General features: G+C 37.4%; 1 protein-coding gene across 1 annotated transcript in view; it reads right to left on the bottom strand.

The window, feature by feature from the left end:
- The window catches only part of ADGRV1 (adhesion G protein-coupled receptor V1), a 506,902-nt gene that overhangs the window by 14,298 nt on the left and 474,883 nt on the right, over positions 1–17,721 (bottom strand). The window lies entirely within an intron of this gene.

A 17,721-nucleotide genomic window follows, 5' to 3' on the forward strand; every position in this document is an offset into this window, starting at 1 on the left:
CTTGTTAAGTTCTTAAAAGATCTGCTGGCCCTTTAAATTCTTTCGCAACCCAGTCCAACTCTTGACAATTGCTCTGCTTCCGTCACAGAGAGCAACTCGAATTTTGTATTTGTGTTCCAGACGTTGCCTACACTGGCTGTCCTTCATGATTTCTACAAGGGTTCTACTGTATACTTCTAATGGTGCTTCTATAATGCTTGGTAATTTTGACCTTTATACTCAGCCAATAAAATATGTTAAATTGTGGCTTTTGTGTCTATTAATCCTGGTGTTTAAGTTTTGGAAGCAAGTAAGAATCTCCTTAGTTATTAAAATTCTTAAACGAATCCACAAAAATGAAAGCAAGACATTCAGTTTATTAAAGAAGAAAAGGAGTTAATATTAACATTTTTCATAAGACACAACTATCTTCATTTGGTGACGTTTGCATTCTCCCATGGTTCGTGACATTTCTAGGAGTATGGAAGCAATAAAGCAAATAATATGCTCATGGGCTTGAAACTTTTATCTGCTGGTATAAATAGCAAAAAATCTACTAGAAAATATTTAAGGCATAAGAATTACAACAGATTTTTAATGTAAAATGAAATTAAAGAACAGTCTGCAAGATGGGCATGCTAGTATGTGAGCTCCGTTGCCATTTCTAGAATACTGCCATAAATTAGGTCTTTCTCCCCTTTTTGTTAGAATGAGCCCTTCCAGAGTTGGCATCCAATCTATATAACTAACAAATATGTTTTAAAATCAGTGGTTTTTCTGCTAAAAATATTGCTAAATATAATTACTCTAACCACAATATAAAATAAGTAATAGAAACATTTGTTTCCTTTTGAATTAGGGTGTTTTGTTTTTTTTACTCAACATTTATATTTTAAATTATGTAGGGTAAGTGAATTAGTTTCTCATGCAAAGGATGATGTGAACATTAACAGAAACGAATCTTCCTGAAAACACACATACACATCCAAAATTTTTCTTGTACAAGTAATTTTTCACATGGGTATGACCTAATTACATTGGCCGAAGCAATAGACAAAACAGGAAAAAAATTAAACTGTCAGCCTTAAAACTGTGAGAATGTCACAGATTTATTTCAGGATTTCTCTAAGTGTTACAAAGTGATAGGGTAAAAGCTAGATCAGGAAACAAAACCACGCTTTAAAATCCATCTCTAAGGACCCATTTGTTAAAACAGCACATTCTCTCGTTTGTTTTTATATCTAGCCTTTTGTGCTGCAGGAAAGGAACTGCCTGCTGAAAATAACTTGCATGTGAAAACTACATGTGGTTTTTTTTTTCTTAAAAGAATATTTACATATACAGTAAATACTTGGAATCTTTCAGATGTACCCCAGGAAACATAAACACTGTTAAAATGGAAAGAAAAGAATGTTTAAATGCAGATAATGTGACATTTACTTGTGTGCAGCCCAGGCTGGGCAAATATAGAAAAGGGACCTTCATTATCCAAAATACTGAGCTGTGGAGATTTCTGATCTCACAGTAAAAACAAGCTCCTTTTCCAAACACTGCATGTTAAATCTCAGGCTCTCCCTTGTATGCTGGTCTGTGAAATAATTTAAGAGAGAATCTGGAATCTCAAGTGTTCAATCCAATATGCTGACCACCCACTCTGTGCATGGCCAGGCACTGAGATGCAAAGAGAAAACATCTGATTCCTACTCTCAAGCTGCTCACAAAGACAACAATCTCTTATAAAATAATGGGTTAACTCTTTTAGAGGCAGGACCTATATAATCCACCTGTTGTTCCTATTCTTTACTTAGGGAAGGCTGACTGAAGGAAATTCTTTCTGTGCACTGCTGTTTTGATTATTTTGTTGGATCTCCTACTACAAAGATGAAAAATGCTTTCAAAGTCTTTAGTTAGATTATAACTGGATGAACCATACCCACCATGGCCAATTTTTAATTTTTTGATTCAGGAATTTAAACTTATTAGCAAACATCAGTGAGATACAAATGAGATCATAATGTCTAAAGGAGTTAATAGATGCCCTTAACATCATCAAAGAGCAAAATAAGTATAGGAGATTTTGGCTGCTTATCTCACTAATTTTTTTTTTAAGATTTATTTATTTACTAGAGAGAGAGCGAGTGCGTGCGTGTGTGAGCTGGAGGAGGAGCAGAGGGAAAGAATCTCAAGCAGACTCCTTGGGGAGCTCCAGCGGAGGCGGGGCTTGATCTCAGGACCCTGAGGTTCTGACCTGAGCGGAAATCACTAGTTGGTCTCTTGACAGACTGAGCCACCCAGGCACCCCTCAATAATTTCTATCAGTTTCATGTGAGGTGGGAAAGAATCAACACTGCCATTAAACAGATTTGACAGAGGAGAACTAGGTAAAACAGGAAGTTGATTAAGCAGCCTGCCCGGGAAGCGAAGTCTTGGGGCTTCACACTGATTTGGAGAACTCATCTTCACTCTGAGAGTGTCTCCCTCTGAGGACCATGATACAGCCCTCAAACAGGAGCAGTTAGCCTTTGCAGGACTTGTAAAAAGATCTCAGAAGAGGGCAGAATCCAGGTATTCAAACTATAACTGCACGCAAGCTGTTACAGTCAGCAATCCTCTTTGTCTCTGCTTCTCCCATCCCATAATTCTTTCAGGTTACAAAAAAGTGGTTAACATATTAAATGCATTCAATGAACCCATTTAACAGCTGCCCAGGCCCATTCCTTTAATTTTAAATTTGTCTCTAATTAAAGTGAAACATCTTTCCCACATTCTGAACACTATCCTGCACTCACAGCGAATTGAAGCTCGTGTGACAGACTTAACACTGTATCCCTCACCAGTGAGCATTAGCACACCCACCCAACAAGAGCTCTCAGCAATCCTGAGCTAAATGTGTTGAGCAATCTGACAAACTGACTCTGCATGACTTCTGTATCTAATATTTATTTCAGTTTCAGCAAAGAGTTTTGGCCAATCATACATGATAGAAATATTCAGGTGATAATGCCTAGCCTGCCATTAAAACACAAAGAATTAAATCAGTCTAGATACTAAAATGTAAAGTGTACAGTGGGGCCAGCACTTAAACATTTGAGGGATAAAAAGCTAGAGTTCTACAGGCAATGAGGAAGTGGTCTTACAGACCCTACACATCTCACTGTATGCCACAAAAGTTGAACCACTGTGCTGTCAGTAGCTGGACTAACTATGGATGAGGCAGATCATGATTCAGAGAACTTGAAAATAAAAGAGATTTTGCTAATATATAATTCCAGTGAATAAAGATGAAAAAGACAGAGATTAAAGAAATTAAAGAAGTTGACAGGTAAAAAAAAAAAAAAAATACTCAAGAGTTGTTCATTGATATCCTTGAAATAAGGAATCCAATGAATGTAACTGAAGATGAATAAAAAACCATATTGTTAATATAAGAACAGTTTCCTGAAAAAGAAAAAAAAACACAACTGAATCTGCAGCTTGTAAGTATAATACCATGTACCAGGGATATTTTGGTATAGATTCCTTAATAGCAAACTGTAGCCTTACTAAGTTTTAAACTTTAAGATATTCAAGTAGAAAAAAAAGCCAATCTCTCAATAAGGGTAAATTTTAGTCTGGCTTCAGACTTCTTTACACTGACTACTAGTGTTAAAAGACAATGGAATAATATCTATTAAGTTCTGAGGGAAAAAGTGGTCCAAGAATATTATACCCAGCCAATATAGCATTTGACATCATCAAACATAAAAAAAAATTCAGGCAATGCAGCATCCATGTATCTTCTTGGGTGGGGGAAACCCAAACTATATGACAATAAAATATGACCAATAAAGAGATGAATTGCCCATACCGAGGAAAAAACAGAATTCAATACAAAGGTGGCAAAAGAATCATGTAAAAAAACCTGTATCTATACATTTAGAAAAAAATTATGAGAATTACAGAGGGTAGGGCGCCTGGGTGGCTCAGTTGGTTAAGCGACTGCCTTCGGCTCAGGTCATGATCCTGGAGTCCCTGGATCGAGTCCCGCATCAGGCTCCCTGCTCGGCGGGGAGCCTGCTTCTCCCTCTGACCCTCCCCCCTCTCATGTGCTCTCTCTCTCTCTCATTCTCTCTGTCTCAAATAAATAAATAAAATCTTTAAAAAAAAAAAAAAATTATGAGAATTACAGAGGGTCAAATGAAAGTTAAATCTAGACAACTTAAAAAGCATAATATTAACTAAAAAAATTCCTAAGTTTGAGAGAGAGGAGATGGGAGATCTGAGTGTTGATGGTTCTACCATCTTTTATAGCATATAGTCAATCAATACTATAAAATTGAAATACTTAGGTAATAAAAAACAGTGATTCTAATCCTTTAGTGTGTTTATATTTTCTTTTCTTTTTTTTTTTTAAGTATGCTCTATGCCCAACGTGGGGCTTGAACTCACAAACCCTAGATTAAGAGTCACATGCTCTTCCAACTGAGCCAGACAGGTGCCCCAGAATATCTTTTGTGGTGTAGAATAATTTTTTGCAATTCAACAATTATTCCTCTTCCATTTTAATTTTTCTTGTGACAAATTCAAGTAAATTGAAATTAGGTTTTGTACATTATAGCAACTCTAATATGGTCACATATTTAAAATTTATTTATAACTAGATATCCAATATTTAGTTTGCCTAGAAAGGTGTCTAGAATGATGTTCACTTGATGTTACTTTTATTTTTAAACAGCCAATGGTATTTAAAGAGACTTAATTATACAGATATGTATATAATAGGAATGATTTTTAAAATGATCCTTTGTATTTAATGCCTTATTTGCTCTTTCTGGTGCTCTTGATTCCTTTCTATGGAAGTGGATTTTTCTTATATCACTTCCCTTACCCTTCAGCCTGCAGAACTTCTTTTTAGCACTTCTTGTAGTTCAGATTTGTTAGAAATAAATTCTTTCAAGTTTCATCTGCTTGAAAATGTCTTTATTCAGTCTTCATTTTAGAAAGATATTTTCACCAGATACAGAATTCTAGGTTAGCAGGTTTTCTGTTTGTTTGTTTGTCTGTCTGGGGACTTTAAAGATATTACATTGTCTTTTTTTTTTTTTTTTAAGATTTTATTTTTAAGTAATCTCTACACACACACGGGTTGAACGCACAACACCGAGATCAAGAGTCAATGCTCTTCTGACTGAGCCAGCCAGGAGCCCCAAGGTATCATTATATTGTCTTCTCGTTTCCAAAATTTCTAATGAGAATAGAGTTAACTTTTATCATTATTTTCTTGTATGCAGTGTTCCATTCACTTCCCCAAGGTGCCCCCATGATTTCCTATTTAGATTTTCAAGAGTCTGACTATGCTATATGTAGGTATAATTTTCTTTGATGAGGGTTCTATAAGCTTTTTGGATCTGTGGTTTTTGCTATCGAATTTGGAAAATTCCTGCCCATCATTGTTTCCATTATGGTCACCTAATGTTAATGAGGATTATTTATGGGTGAAGTTTGAAGTGATTTTAAAAGTCTCTAACCTTGGAGTGCCTGGGTGGCTCAGTCAGTAGAACATATGACTCTTGAAATTGGGGTCATGAATTCGAGCCCCACATTGGGTGTAGAGATTACTTTAAAAAAAGTTTTTAGTCTTTATACTTTTATTCTTTTTTCAATTCTTTGTAATAAATACTTATCCTTTTTTCCAAGTAGTGATTTTTGAGGGATAAAAAGCTAGAGTTCTACAGTTTTTAAAACTTTGAAACAAAAAGATATTAAAATAATAGGGATAATATTTTTGGAGCCATAGGGAAAATGTGCAATTTCAAAATCTCCAGATAAATGTTAATTCTGTTATAAAAAACAGTTAAGAAAATAGACAGTGGAATCATGCAAACGGCCCAAACAAAACCACCTATCTTTTAAAGAGTCTAAGAAAGTGCACAGAACAACGCAGGATAAGGAAAACAGAGAAATGAAGTCTTCAATTAAAATTCGTTTCTTTTCCAACTCAAAAAAAAAAAATCACAAATTTGGGATTAAAAAAAGAGTATCTTCCATTAAGCTGTACCATCCTAGAAAGCAAGAGGCTATGTCCAGTTCACCGTTGTATTTTAAAATTTGTAGCGTGGCCCTGGCACACAAAAGGAGCTTAAGAAATGTTTGTGAAATAAGAGGTTATGGTTTTTAAATTTTAGCAGTGGGAGAGAGTAGGATGGGGGTTGGAGACAGGTGGGTCTGAGGCATGTGTTACTTCTAGCCCTCTATTTCTCTCACCATAGTTAGGTAGTCCCGTAGTTGCTCAATAAAAGTTTGTTTTGGTTTGGTCTTTCCATGTCACATGTTCCACTGCCAAGACTGTCTCATGGGAGAACCAAGCATCTGCTTCGGGCTGGTCTCTGCTTTGCCGGGTGGCGTGCCACTGGTGGTAGGCTTGCGTGGCGCTGAGCAACACCCCCCCCCCCCACGTGACCTCCTGGCTGTCTCAGGCTTCTCTGCGGGGGCTGGGTTTGTGTATTGCTGCTACTGCTTCTTGCGGCTGCTGCTCAAGAGTTTCACAGCTTCCTGCTTTTACTCTTCCCTTGGCGGACAACCCTGAGAAGTCTCCGTGATCTCCTGTTTCTGGCTTTGCATGCTTTTGGGCTGCTGACCTACTGCGGTTTTGTATCACTAGTGACTTAGCAGCAAAGACCATGGATTTCATGCCAATGACAAAACTGAAAAGAGAAATTCAGTATTTGTGCGTTTATATATTTTTTCAGGTGTGAGATAGGTAGGAATTTCATCGTTCTCTGCTTCTTATTTAACTCTTCTTAGCTTTCAGTTTTAGTCACTTTTGTTGATGTTCTTATTTATAATAAGAATCCACAATCTTGGGGCGCCTGGGTGGCTCAGTTGGTTAAGCGACTGCCTTCGGCTCAGGTCATGATCCCAGGGTCCTGGGATCAAGCCCCACATCGGGCTCCCTGCTCAGCGGGGAGCCTGCTTCTCCCTCTGACCCTCCCCCCTTCATGTACTCTCTCTCTCTCTCATTCTCGCTCTCTCAAATAAATAATAAATAAGTCTTAAAAAAAAAAAAAGAATCCACAATCTAATGTATGTATTAAATATACCACAGAGAGGAAACAAGAGAGTTTATCTTGATGGCTGTTGGTTAGTCAGCATAACTGAAATACTTAGAAATCTATGGGAACAATTATTACCTGAATGTTTTTACAGATTATTTGGATAGGATAGGCAATTACCCAGTGTTCACCATGGGTATGTCAAGTTCTTCTAAAATTTCTTACTATTTTAAGGGACACTATTCAGAACTACTAGAGTCCATAAAGTTTCAGTTGGCTTAGTGTGCTGAGTTCACACAGGTCTAGGACTAAAGTAACGCAGGCCTTTACTTTCAAGGTTTGGGCTTAGAAAAATGTTTGTTCTAAATTTTGTAATCATTAGGAATGATAATTTTATGTTTTTATCACCTATATCTAGAGTATAGAGAAGATTTTTTTTTTTTTCATACAGACAAAGATTCTATCTGCAATTTAAGGACATATTTCCCTGCATGTCACTTATGGACACAAGAAACATTTGGTCAGTCTTCGTTGTGATAAATATTCATGAGACCAAAGACAATTATTAGGTCATGCGTCAGCAATCTCATCTCCAGATATGATCCCTGTTCCTTCAGCCTTTTCTCTTGAACATTTTGTAGAGGTCTACAGAAGAAGGTTCATCTCTGACACTCTCATTGTTCATCATGCTTCTATTAAGTTTCAAAGCATGGAACACTAATCAGTCATGATATTACTTATCAGGAGCCCGACTATTTCTGCCAAAACAGAAGGAACTGAAAATTATGTTGTGTGTGTGTTTTTTTAATGTTATAAGAACATAAATCCCTGATCCCACCAACCCCCTGCTGTGAGAGTCCCTATATTAGAAAAATTTCAGAAGTATAAATTGAATTAGGTGGTAGGGTTGAGGGACAGAGAAGACGGGAGGTGGTCACAATAGTAGTGAGATGGAACTAAATAAGTAGAAGAAGTTTGGAATCCGAGAATAATTTTTTCTGGTTTTAATAAGCAGTGAAGAGAATCGAGTTGGAATAAGCTTCAAATGTGAAACATATTTTTTTAATTAAAATTATAAAAGTACCAAACTGTATCATGATTATTTATTTAAATCTTGTTATATCTCTAAGTATTTCTTAAAAATATAATTTGAAACCATTTTTGGTTTATTCTGGGAAACCTCTGCCACAGGCACTGGAAATACCCAAAGTTTGTACACTGACGTAATATTCATAATAGTAATAACAACAACAGTAACAAACAGGTTAAATTGTCTTCATGTTCTCTGGTTGGTTTTCCATGCAGAAAAGATTATTCAAAAGTTTGCTTTTAGTTTCGTCTAACAGTAAAAAGTTTACAAGGTGTCCAGCAGACTATGGCCATGAATCAAACTGGCCCACTGCTGATGTGGATACTTATATCAAATCACCACGATATACATTTGAAATATCTCATAATTTTATCTGTCAATTATACCTCAATAAAGCTGGAAAAAACCCCATAACAACCAAAAGAACCAGCTACTGATGCACATAACAACAAAAAGAACCAGCTACTGATACACATAACAACATCAGTGAATCCCAAAATCAATATGCTGGATAAAAAACACCAGACACAAAGAGTACTTACTGTATGAATCTATTGACACAAAATTCTAGAACATACAAATCCATATACAGAGACAGAAAACAGACCAGTGGTTGTCCGGTTCTGGGAGCGGAGGGAGAGATGTTCTATAGGGGAGCCTGGGAATTTTGGGGGTGATGGAAATTATTGTGGTTTCATGGGTGTGTAACCATCTTGTTTTTTTTTTTTTAAAGATTTTATTTATTTATTTGAGAGAGACAGAGAGAAAGTATGAGCGGAGAGAGGAAGAAGCAGACTCCCTGCTGAGCAGGGAGCCTGACGTGGGGCTCCATCCCAGGACCCTGAGATCGTGACCTGAGCCCAAGGCAGACACCTAACTGACTGAGCCACTCAGGTGCCCCAACCATCTTGTTTTTTAAAAGCTTGAGGACAAACTAGAGTTTTGAATTTGTTGTTGTAACATATTGGACACTAATCTTTTAAACCAGGGGTGAGCAAACTTTTTCTGAAAAGAGTTGCATAGTAAACATTTTAGACTTAGCAGAACATAATGGTCTTTGTTGAACTATCCTGAAAATTTAATTTCATACAATTTTCACATCACAAAATATTACTCTCCTATTTCCCCCCAATATTTATAAATGCAAAAACCATTAACTCTACTAGTACTTTTAAACATTGTTCCTGTCAACATCCTTTAAAATGCCTTTTTGAAAACCACTCCTTAAAACTTTAGCATTCAGAGATCTGTTAACCACTCCATGGATGAAGCTCAATTGTTTGGACAATGATAAGCGACCAAAGAACAGTGCTGATGCCGATGAAAAGGGGAAAACTGGATGACCAAGTGCCAATAAAAACAGGAGAAAGAATCACTTCGCTGTGGAAACCAAATTAAAGATCATACAAGCAGAAGTGAAAACATGGCAGATTATTTTAAGTACTAGCCTGGAGACCAGGAGAGAAGGGAAGGTTAGAGGCTAAGTGTGGAAATGGCTGTGTAGTGGTAAAAACAGAAGCCACATTATTATACGATTATTTTAAGGAAGACACGACGAAGAGAAACAAGCTGAGTTGTCCGGATTAAATACAGCTGGAGCACATGAACAGGAAGAGGAACCCTTGGAGTAAACACGGAACAACTGACCAGTTGGACAGGTCAGAGAGGGGGTTCAGCCACGACTTAACTATACCAGGGGAAGCCCAAAGAAGATTCCATTCCAGAAGAATGAGGTAGTTCACATTGTCAAAAACACCATGACAAAAGAAGAGTAGTGAGAATAGACTGAAATATATAATATATAGTGCTGTCCAGAAAAAGGTTCCCTGAGGTGAGGGAATCACTTGATTCATGAAAGGAGATCCGCTAGTTCGATAACTATGTGTTAACACTGGATGGGAGTGTTTTCTTCCTTCCACCGCACCTACTTCACTCATTAGTATTCTTATTCAGAGCAAAAGACTATATAGCACAGAGTTCAATTCCTTTAAATTGCAAACTGAATCAGGTGTTCCATGTGAAGTTGAATACTTTACATTTTCTACAGTGATGGATTCATGTGGGTGTGCCTTCCTGTCAACATCCTCCCCAACACCAAGGTCCCTTCTGGAGATGCCCAATTTTTGTGTTCCTGACTTATTCCTGTCCCACAAGTTGCTGAAAGCAGTTAGCCAGACATATGACTGCTGGGCTTCTAAATCTTTATATTGCTTTTTTTTTTTTCCTACAAAAACCTTTTTTCCATTTGGTCCACAGCTTGGGCAAGGGTTCCGAGGTGGTTAAAACGCTGTCTAGTGGCTGCAAGGAGAGGCTCAGGCCGAAGCCCGGGCATCAGGGGTTTGTCAGAGGGCCCCTCAAAGGCTGCTGGGCTCCGGAGGCTCCTAAGTTGTTATATTGCTTTTAAAACGGGGAAAAAGAAAACACCCTAGTAAACTTTTAAGAAATTCTTCATCACAAAGTAGTTAATCAAACATCAAAGACAATCTAAATGGCCTTGTTTTAGAAACATTCTCAGGTGAGTAATTTTCAAAATAATGACATAGTTTGTGTCGACTTTTATAGAAATGTGGAACTCAATATCCTATGTTTTGGCTTTACTGAAACACGCAGGTATAAATCATGGCCTGAGGAGGCACGAATAGGTTTCTCATAATTGGCAAAATTGGCAAATTCTGCAATATCTCATCAGCAGATAAAAATTCTTTGAGATGTCACACTTCTAGAAATCTTCGCATTCATATATTTAAGATAATATAGCATCTAAACAGAAATCAGTAATAATTCCAGATATTAAGAACAAGAATATATATTGTCAATTTTTCTTTTATTATTTTCTTTTTTTTATTATGTTAATCCCCATACATTACATCATTAGTTTTAGATATAGTGTTCCATGATTCATTGTTTGTGCATAACACCCAGTGCTCCATGCAGAACGTGCCCTCCTCAATACCCATCACCAGGCTAACCCATCCTCCCTCTTTTATTATTTTCAAATACTCTATTCTGCTGATTAATGAGCTACTTAGTAGGGACAAATCATTTAATATCTTTTTGTTAGTAATTTTATTTTTTTTTTAAGTAGGCTCCATGCCTAGCATGGAGCCCACTGCGGGGCTTGAATTCACAACCCTGAGATCAAGACCTAAGGGGAGAGGGGCACCTGGGTGGCTCAGTCATTAAGTGTCTGCGTTCGGCTCAGGTCATGATCCCAGGGTCCTGGGATCAAGCCCCGCATCGGGCTCCCTGCTCGCCGGGAAGCCCGCTTCTCCCTCTCCCACTCCCCCTGCTTGTGTTCCTTCTCTTGCTGCGTCTCTCTCTGTCAAATAGAAAAATAAAATCTTAAAAAAAAAAAGACCTGAGAGGAGATCGAGTCAAAAGCTTAACCGACTGAGCCACCCAGGTGCCCCTCTGTTGTAATTTTTCTAATCAGAGAAACAAGGACACTAAGATTTCTCTGGGAATGCTCCATGAAATACTTGATTTACTAACAAAACTCTAAAAAAACAAACCTAAGGGTATTTTAATTTTAAAAGGCAAAAATATAAAGCAGTCCTAGTTCATTGTTAATATTTATTGCAGAGGAGAAAAAAAAGAAAGAAGAAAAACACAGAAGCCAAAAAAACCTCCAAAATTTACACCAAATCTTAGAATTACACCAAATCTCAGAAATAACCACTTTATCTTGGATACGAACTTTCTTAAAACTAGTTTCTAGAGAGGGTTTATTTTCTCCAACCCGTTAATTATGTAAGGACACGTTTTCATATGTAAGCACTTTTTTGGAAAAAGAGCTGAAGATTGGATTTATAGCTGGGTGACTGCTAGGGTAACCTCAGATCCTGGTTTGCTGGGACAATCCTGATTTGCTTGGGATTCTTGGTTTAGCCTGTTGTCTCAGCATTTTTATTAACATCAGCATTTTATTAACAATATTAACATTTTATTAACATTAACATAATAATAAAAGTGATGTTAATAAAGTTGACATCACTCAAGTGTCAAAGACTGTGCATTACAAGGCAGTTTAGTAAGGTTCGCTAGGGCTCAGCATTGTGAAAGCTATCCTGTGTGACACAGCAGAGCTACTGGGTATCCCTAACAAAAACTCAGATTCCAACCAGCCTTCTTGACATGAGGATGGTCTGCGATTTAAATTCTCTCTTGAACATCTTTGGTTCATTCACTGAGTTAATACAGAAGAGCTGAGTGTCCACTTAGTAGTGCCCTGTAGGTTCCCGCGTAGGCAGTGAACACAAAGGCTCAGTCCTCTCTCCATGAGTACTTCACTTCCACTCACGCGGTTCAATGTTCGGAGCTCCCGGAATCTCAGATCACTGACTCAAGGGGAAATGAGTCAAGTGGAAGATGGGTCCAGTGACTGGCCTTATTGAAAGCTGGGAATGCTCTTCCAAATATTTTATCTTTCTTCAACACAATAATGTTGTATAGCATGCTTTTTTGACTATCCAATGCATGGGGAATTCTGTGATTCATATAAATAATGTAAAAGATGTAGTACCTGCTTCAAAAAACTTAACACTAGAGTTAAAAATATGAGGTGTGTAAATAAAATTAAGTCCTGTAGCCTATAATGCCTGAGACCATGTAGGTCCACACTCTCCAACTTGTTTCTCAGAATTTTCAACTTTGCAATACTGCAGTGTGGGCATGTATTAACTCTCGTGAGGAAACTTTAAGGAAAAAAAGATTTCATGTATTTATCCCATAGCCAATTCTTCAGAACACATATTTTATACATATTATACTAGTAATGAAAGATAAATTTTCTAGTAGTGCTTCTTTTAATTACCATGATCTCAAGTCAATAAATTATTTTCCTTTTATTTTTTAAAAAAGAATATTTTAAATAGAATATTTCTTTTCCTTAGACCAAAACAAACACAAAAATCAGCAAACAGGTATTATATTGTTTTATATTTGGAGTCCCAAGGACATTATTCATTATCTTCTACTCTTCAAGGAAGTAGAGTGTTCAATTCTTGTGATTAATAATTTAACAAAAAAAATCTAACCAAGGATTTTGGTATATTCCTAAATTTAATTTTCTTTACTGCTTATGACCAGTCTCTTCTAGGGATTTAGGAAGGCCTGGATGGCTCAGTTGATTAAGCCTCCAACTCTTGATTTCAGGTCGTAATTTCAGGGTTGTGGGATGAGGTTCCATGCTCAGCGGGGAGTCTGCTTGAGATTCTCTCTCTCCCTCTCTCTCTCTACCCCTCCCCCCCACTCACGTGCCCACATGAGCATGAGCACTCTCTCTCTCAAATAAATAAATAAATAAATATCTTAAAAAAAAGAATGGGATTTAAAGTCAGATATCTAGGGATTGAATCTCTAATAAGTAATATTAATATAGTAAGTATAATTATATAATAATTAGTATAATAAGTAGTTGTGCTCCTTGCTAAATACTGTTATATTGAGCTATACTTTATTTATATAAACCTTAGTTTTTCATCTGTAAAATGGGAATATCAACATCAGTTACCTCAATGGACTATTATGAAGCTCAAATAAAATAAATATAAAAAATATATTTTTAAGCTGTAAATCTGCTTTTTAAAGATAAGCTGATATTATTTTTATTGCCAAAAGGATTTTCCCAAAGTTAGTCTCATCCTTAACCTGGTTGATTTATTTCTTTGTATAGTACATTCCTACCATTTGAGGTGGCCCACCACAAGGTTGTGTTCAGAAAAATAATGTAACATTGTAAGGCCGGGCAGGATCTTTGTGGTTGAATATTTTACATGGCTAAGAACCACTTCTTTCCCAGAACTGGTAAAGAATACAAACCAAGGTGCTGTTCTGCCTTAAGTGTGATTATAAATACAATTCTTGACTATCTTTCTTAAGGCATGGGTATTAGTTTCTTCACTGTTATGACTTATTCCTTTATTGCGTCATTTCACCAAGTGGGGAGGGAGGGAGGTGCTAATACTTCAGTGGTTCCCAAGACCTTCAGAGTAGAGCATACAATTTCGTAACTGGGCTAATAAAGTCTTCTGTGTTTTGAGCCTTGCCTGTCACCACTCCCTGCCTGAGACTCCACACTCCAGGCATACTGAACCACCAGGCACTTTCAGTTCCTCCAAATGTGCTGTGCTTTCTCTCAGGTTTGCCTTGTTTTTCCCTCTGTTACTCTTCCTTCCCTAGCCTGGCTAGCTCTCCTCATTAGTTAAGTACCGGCTTCCTCCAGGACACGGACATTCTTCTTTGGTCATCCCACCAGCCCATTGGGTAACCCAACACTATCCTTGCACTCTGTGCAACTGCTTTACAGCACTTGTTACGCTCTATCCTGCTGGTTTTCTAGCTGGTTTCCTATGTCACACTGTAGCCTGCAAACTTCTGAAAGCAAGACAATGGGATTTCTTCACTACCGTGAGCCCAGCACAACACCCTACAAAGAGCAAGTTCTTCATAAATATTTATTGAGCAGATGAGTGAATATATGAAGTCCAAAAAAGCCTGGGGTCTAGAAAAATAAGGACAAGAAAAATCAGGATACCTTTATGAACAGCTTCTACACCAAAGGGCTTACTCTTATCTAAGAAATGAGTGAAATTGTACTATCTATGCTATTTCCTCATCATATCTTCCCAGAGATTCTGGAAGACTTAAATTGGGGTGCTCTTTTTGGCAGCTGTTCCATGACTCATCCTGCATAAATAAATGTATGAGGGTATGTAATCACAAATTTTTTATACGCTAAGTTGGAACAACCACCACCTGTAGTGGGAGGGGATGAAAGGCATGTTACGGGAAAGACAATAAAAGCTGAACTCTGTGTGTGTGTTTAAAGCTTTTGGGAGTATATGTAAAAGCATGACACATTTTACTACTGTATTGGTTTAAAAATAGTTTTAATTTAAGTATATTAGTCAATAGCTGTATCTAAAAAGAAAATTTGCTAAAATTAAGGAACTAAACCCCAAACCCTAAATTTTGGTTTCCTTTATGTAGTTTTGCACATAGTGGTTTGTACTTTCCCTTTAAATTTTACCACCCTTATGAGAATACATATTTTACAACATTATTTTAACCAAGGCTGTAATTTTTGTAACAAATAAAAATGTAGGATTTATAAGACAAAGAAACAAAATTCTCTGCAAAAAATAATCTTAAAAATATAAGGAAACATTCTAGATTTGTACGAGGAAATGTTTGTACAGTTAATAAAAACAACTTAGTAATATTAATTTACGTTATTGGTGAAAAACAGTGAATCTGTGTATTCTACCACATGGCAAAAGGATGATTGTGATCCTTTATATGATTTGTCAATAATTACAAAGTCTGGACCCAGAAACAGCAGGTCATTCCTTTAAGACATGTTGTGTAGAGTACAACAGTTTCTGTATGCTTGCCTACTTTTTTCCCTGAAGAATTACTGACACTTATCTCTATAGTTCATATATTGTTTCCTCTTTCCTACATAATTTATGTCTATGTGTGAAATTAATAGGTTTGAGATATTGGTAGTTGGATTTTCTTCATTTTATTAAATCTTTAATATACAAAGTTGAAGTCAGTGGCATGGTGAGCATTTACCTTTCTTTTTTAATAGTTGCTACATTTTAGGAAAGGGGTACCCTCTGTCCTACAAACAGAGGGACTGCCTGTGATATTGTGAATTATAATAAGAAATATAGATTTGGTTTTCCATCTGGTTTCTGGTTTCCCGATGCTGGGACCGAGCCCTGCATTGGGCTCCCTGCTCAGAGGGGAGTCCGCTTCTCCCTCTCTCTTTCCCTCTGCCGCTCCCCCTGCTGTGCACGCTCTCTCTCTCTCTGCCAAATAATAGATAAATAAAATCTTTAAAAAAAAATTAATTCTCTGTAACAGAAGATGCCACTTCCCTGCTTATAACCCTTTAATGCTTGCTCCTCTTCTAAGATAAAGGCCCCAATCCTAAAATGTCTCATAAGCCTCTACAAGACTTGGATTCTACCCACTTTTCCAAGCTCTTCACTGCCACCCCACTTGCATTTTCCACATCCAGCTACACTAGTCTAATTTCAAGTCCTCCACCACAAGGGCCTTGCATATTCATTTTCCCAGTTATTCCAGGACTGTATATTACACAGGTCGGATGGCCAGGCGCAGTCCTAAGGGCCGCTCCCTCACACGCAGCTCTCGCTGGCTGGAGAACGCATAACTTCCTTTGGGACTGGCCCCACTTAGCCTTCTGATCTCACTTCATCAGGAATGCCCCAAATTAGATGACTTTCTCCTGTTTATGCTTTCATCGCACCCTATACTGTTCTCTTGTAGAACTTATCATAGTTTTTAGCAATGTTTGTGTGATTATTTTATTAAAATCTGCCTCCCACAGTAGAAGCAGCTTCTGCGATTTTGTGAGCTCTGTTTGGGACCATTCCTGTTTTGTTCTCAGTTTACTCTCTGAACCTGATGTGGTGACTGACTTAACAAATACTTTTGAATGAATAAGTGATGAGAGAGGCTATGTGTTGAAATCTTTGCAGAAATAACCTAAATAGGATTTGTAAATATATTACTGATGAAAGTAATAACAAAACTCAAATTTATTGGAAAATCCAAAGGGACTTCTAATTAAAGACCCCTTGATTTACAATGTAAATAGTTAAAACAAATCTAACAATTTGTTGTATAAAGACAACACATTCAGGAAACCAATGACAAATGATCATTTAGGTAGTGAGTGAGAGTCAAGAATCTGTCAGAGATTCTTCATTATGAACCAGTGACCCTGATGCTTTATTTCTTGGTGTCCTTTTCCATTTTTATTATTATTATTTTTTAGAATTAAAAAAACATTTATTTATTTGAGAGAGCAAGAGAAAGAGAACGAGAGAGAAAGTATGAATGGAGAGAGGGGGTGGGAGAAGAAGACTCCCCGCTAAGCAGGGAGCCTAATGCAGGGCTCGATGCCAGGACACCCGGATCATGACCTGAGCGGAAGGCAGACGCTTAACTGACTGAGCCACCTAAGCACCTCTCCTCTTCCATTTATAAATTTAGAAATTTACCAGTGTCCCCCAACTAAAGCACAGATAAAGGTGCTTTATCACATAAGCTTCATAACAATTTTCCTTTTAAGCTTTTTTTCCTGTTTAATTTTATAGTCACTTAAGAATTTGGACCATTTTTTTAAGATTTTATTTTGGGGGGTGCCTGGGTGACTCAGTTGGTTAAATGTCGCACTCTTGACCTCAGCTCAGGTCTTGATCTCAGGGTCGTGAATTCAAGCCTAGTGTTGAGCTCCATGGAGTCTACTTAAAAAAATTTTTTTTTTCATTTTATTTATTTTGAAGATTTTTAAATTTATTTTGGAGAGAGAGAGAGTACAAGCAGGAGGAGCAGAGGGAGAGGGAGAGAGAATCTCAAGCAGATTCTGTGCAGAGCGTGCAGCCTGATGCTGGGCTCGATCTCACAAACCTGAGATCACAATCTGAGGCACTACCAAGTCAGAGGCTTAACCGACTGTCACCCAGGCATCCCAAGACTTTAGTTTTTTAAGTAATTTCTACACCCAATGTGGGGCTTGAACTTATAACGCCAAGACCATAAGTTGCATGTTCTACCAACTGAGCCAGTCAGGCGCCCCTGGAT

The sequence above is a fragment of the Halichoerus grypus genome, chromosome 2 (genome assembly GCF_964656455.1).
Source record: "Halichoerus grypus chromosome 2, mHalGry1.hap1.1, whole genome shotgun sequence".
In the NCBI taxonomy this organism is placed as follows: Eukaryota; Metazoa; Chordata; class Mammalia; order Carnivora; family Phocidae; genus Halichoerus; species Halichoerus grypus.